The sequence below is a fragment of the Nannobrachium achirus genome, assembly GCF_963921795.1.
Source record: "Nannobrachium achirus genome assembly, chromosome: 15".
NCBI classification, from domain to species: Eukaryota; Metazoa; Chordata; class Actinopteri; order Myctophiformes; family Myctophidae; genus Nannobrachium; species Nannobrachium achirus.
The window spans coordinates 24,663,769-24,668,882 of NC_137822.1; positions in this window are offsets into that span (position 1 = coordinate 24,663,769).

Genomic DNA, 5,114 nt, shown 5'->3' on the forward strand with positions numbered 1-5,114 from the left:
TCCATGGGTGGGACACTGAGTGACGGTTATTGACCCGGCCAGCAAAGAGACGTCTCTGTGGGAACGCTGCTATTGATTATTGCCACGGCAATAAAGGTTCCGGAAGCTTCTCCTGGTGTCATGATTCTTTGGTCCTTGCCAGGCTTATGCCCAGCACATGCACACAAACAGTACATGCTATACTGACAGAGAACAGGGATGGGCAGAAGATATGTTGTGTTACCACACAGTTGCACTGTACACCGATTGGTATGGGATAAACACTCCAAGTTTGAGGCCGTTGGTTGAGCGGTGCTTGGGAGTTATGCCCGGGACACACAGTCACACAGACAGAGATTCTGTGGATTATATCGGTAGATAGAAGTCACTTTGATAGTGTGCTTTTTCATAGTATTACTCGTGACCCATAAAAATGTTTCCGCAACCCACAAATCGGTCCCGACCCACTGTTTGGTAAACAGTGGTGTAAGCCTCTCAAGACATAGTAAACTAAACCTGTCCTGAGGTGGCTCTGTACATTAACCATCTACACACCAACTGGTAAACCGTCTATTTTTGTATAATGTCTCCCCGGAATATGGATGCTGCCTGGGGTTCAAGTGCTTAAATGGGTCACACCTTTGGTATTGTTTGCATTCATTTCACAAAATACCAACACAAAATAGACTGATGATATAGCACAGTGGTTCTCAAACTTTTTGGGCTTCAGTACCCCCTTTTCCTAATTGCTGAATCGATTATGTTGCAAATAAAAGTAGCCTATAATTGTGTTCTTCTATTCAGTAACAGTTTCTGCTAGTCAAAATGTGTACTTCATTTGGTTTAAAGCTTTGCAGGGCAGCACGTTCACATAGATGTGTCAATGTTTTAACATTAAACGTAACAGTAAAATAAATCTTTCCATTTTCTCAAGTACCCCCTCTGCGTACCTCTAGTGGCACATGCCCCCATTTGAGAAACCCTGATATAGCATATAGTGTATAGTCACAGAAGCTCCGGTACTGAAGCATTTTCCTTCACAGAGACATAAAGGCTGTTTTACAAAATAATATGTGCTATTTATGCTATGCCTGTTATTATTGTTGTTGTGGTTGTGCATCTTTGCGTTTCTTTCTCCCCATCTCCCCCTCCTTACTCTCTCAACCCAAATGGTCAAGGCAGATGACTGCAGAACCTGACTGCAGGTTCTGCAGCTGCTTAAGGTTTCTTCCCATTAAAGGGGAGTTTTCCCTCGCCATCATTGCCAAGAGCTTGCTCAAGGGAATTGTTGGGTTTCTGTAAATTAAAGTGTACTAATTAAAGTGTACTAGTCCTGTGCCCGAGGGTGTGCACAGCATATGAGTGCACAGTAGCCTATATGAGGGATTGAATGTCCCTGAGAGTCTCAGAAGTAATGTTGGAGAACCCAGACCGGTGCCCGTTGGGCAGAATAGTCACCATTGTATCTGTCTGTCTTTCTGTGTCCCTTTCATGCCCATACATTATATGGAGATCTCTTATCTCTGTCTGTATGGCTCTCTTTTATGCCCATATATGGTGTTCCGTGTACAGGCCATGCAGTCTGTAATGTTATCTCCAGATTTGGGCACTGTAGTGATGTCAGACATCTCCAAATTTGGTCACTTGTTTCATCATGTCAGACAGACATTATTTGGGCATTGTTTCAGCATCCGGCTGTTACCATGGTGGCGACACTGTTTAATATCAGTGATGTCAGCATGCAGACCCGTTTATGCCCATACTGTATATAGTGTTCTGTGATGTCAGTCAGTGATGTCAGTCAGTCATGTTGTGCATTGTTTCAGCATGCGGCTGTTACCATGGTGGCGACACTGTTTAGTATCAGTGATGTCAACATATGGACAGACATTTCGGTAAATGAATTGCGACCGTAGGTCGCAGTTTACTTTGAAAACCGGCAGATCCTGTCCGTCTGTGACTCAGTCAGCCCGTCCGTAACGCCTCAATATCTATAGCTGACCTGTTCTGACATCACATTGTTGACTGTCAAGACTGCTGACTATCATCACCTCAGTGCTGTGTTCTACCTGTAACGCACGTATACAGCGTCTGCTGTCGGAAAAGAAAATATGAATAGCGTCTGCCCTCGTGAACCTTTCAAAGTAGCGTATTTGATAGGGATCGTATGCCCTCAAAAAAAGTCTAGAACACACCACTGCATCACCTGGATATCCATATTATGAAGATCACAACACTGACCTCATCAAACCCTGGATATCCATACATGGAGACGACTGGATCATCACCTAGATCTCCATATATGGAGCTGGACCTCATGGTCTCCATACTGTATGGATATGGCTGACCTGTTCTGACATCACAGTGATGACTCGACCAGCTCAGCAGAAGGGTATACATGCCAAAGCGCCCATGTCCTTAGGTCCTTAGGGCGTCTTACTGGTAGTTAGATGGTCTTGACCTAATCTGTATGGTCTTGACCTAATCTAACAAAAAGTATAATGAAATTGATTTATGCTAAAGTTGCGAAACCACTCAGTTGCTGTCAAACAGATCATTCTAGTTACAAAATTCACTTCATAATGTAATATTCTGGGGGGAACATTAGCTGAGAATAGCAGATCTACAAGCTTGCAATGCATTGCAGCGTGAGCTAAGCTTAGATCTGCTATTTTGGTGAAGCGGTTTGGTCGGGAAACAAGTGTGTGTTTGCTGATGATAGTCCGCACGCACGCACGCACGCACGCACGCACGCACGCACGCACGCACGCACGCACGCACACACACACACACACACACACACACACACACACACACACACACACACACACACACACACACACACACACACACACAACCCTTCACCCCATCTCTGCTATTGTCACCCATGAGTACAATTGTCTATTCATAAAGCCCTCCAAAAGACCCATGGGATCACACATTATTTTCTCTAGTCTAGTGCAGTGGTTCTTCAACTTTTTAATTCAAAGGACACCTATCACTCTGAGAGTGTGTAGAAATGTTCCATTTGTACACTCTCACAGACCTCTAAGGGTGCTTTTGAAACCTCCCCACAGGATCCCTGATCCCACTTTGAGAACCATTGCTCTAATGATATCCACACTTACATATGTCTTGACTCTTTCCTTATTTTTCCTCTCCCTTATCATTTTCCATCCATCTTTCTCTCATGTTTACCAGATTAGTCGCTTTCCCCTTTTCTTTATGCATTCAGGTTGTGTTATCTGGACAGTTTAGCCTTTCCCTTCCCACATCAGGTATTAACTAACTCTTTACCACTGGTCTAGACTGAGATTCATGTGGACTAAAATTGTTCCCTTTATCCTCACAATAAAGCAAGGGAAGTACAACATTATACATTATTATTTGAGTAGCCTACAAGAATGAACACCACTAAACACTTGGTATGTTCGACTAGGCAGAATCCCTTCCTTCCCATTTATGTAACCAAATCAATGATGAAATGAAATACAGGTTAAGAAAGATGGACTGTAATTTAGCTTGTGTTTTGTAATGCGGCTCTTCGCTCACTGCTCCCCCCTGCTGGCACGTTTTTGAAACTGACAGAACAAACTTCATGGAGGAATTATTTCAGCCTGTTATCCATGGATGGGATGGATGTTATCTTACCCCAGGTCCCCAGTTTTTTAAACTGACAAATGTTCAAAATGATAAAATGTCTTCCCTTTGTTGTGTTCGACTAGAAATAGGCTACACAGACTGTGACAGACAGACTCAGTAGGAAAACATCCACAAACCACGAGACCTATGGAAGCTATTTAAAACCCAGCTAGGCTGTGGTGCTAAACTCAGATCCATAGCCAGCAACATATCCATCCAAACTCCCATAACCCTCCTCACGGATAGTCTTGATGTAGCCAAAAATCTCAACATCTACTTCACCTCCATGGCCAAAAATCTGGTCAATAAACTGCCCGCTCCATCTGGGCTGTTTGGTGTTAGGCACATCTTGAAATTCTACAGGAACCTTGGGGTATGCAAAGACAACTTTAAACTTACCACGGTGTCAACTGATGAAGTGTTTAAAAAACTGCGCACCCTACCTCAATTCAAGGCCGCTGGCCATGATAAAATTGCCCCCAAATTTCTCATAGACTCAGCTGCCACCATTGCCCCAATCATTACCCATATTATTAATCTATCTATCAAGCAGGGTTATGTCCCCCAGGACTTCAAATTAGCCAAGGTAACCCCCCTGCACAAAAAAGGCAGTAAACTTGACCCTGGCAACTACAGGCCAATCTCAATCCTTAGTTCCATCTCTAAGGTAATGGAAAAAATTGTCTATGAACAGGTGGCTAGATATCTTGAAGAGAATAAACTGATCTACGAGTTCCAGTCTGGCTTCAGAGAGTCCCATTCCACAGATACATGCCTCATCTATTTGAATGATTACATCAAACGTGAAATTCACGATGGCAAGTATTGTGGCATGGTCATGCTGGACCTCCAGAAGGCATTTGACACCGTCGATCATTCTATTCTGATCGAAAAACTCAAAGCTATTGGTCTTGATAGCACAGCAGTGAGATGGATGCACTCTTACTTGGTGGGGAGGGAACAGATGGTGGAAGTCAACGGAACCCTGTCCCCCCCCCTCCCAGTAAACTGTGGAGTACCTCAAGGGAGTATACTAGGACCACTGTTGTTCTTAATATACGTAAACGACATGTCATCTGCTTGTGACTGCAATCTGTTTCTGTTCGCGGATGACTCGGCTCTCCTAGTCTCAGGCAGAGACATTTTGCAGGTTGAAAAGGCCCTTAACTGTGAACTTAACAAGATCTGCACCTGGCTCAATGACAACAGACTCTCAATTCACCTAGGCAAAACTGAATGTATCCTCTTTGGATCTAGTCAGAAACTTAGCCTAGTTGAGAACTTCACAATTAAAGTAGGTGACACTGTGATAGAAAGAAAAAACCACATCTGCTACCTGGGTTGCATCCTGGAGGCTAACCTATCCAGTGAAAAAATGACCACCAAGGTAATCAATAAAGTCAATCAACGAACTCGCTTCTTGCAAAGAGTTGCCCCACTGATCAATATTAAATCCCGAAAGACACTAGGAGGTGCTCTTATTGGGCCCCTCA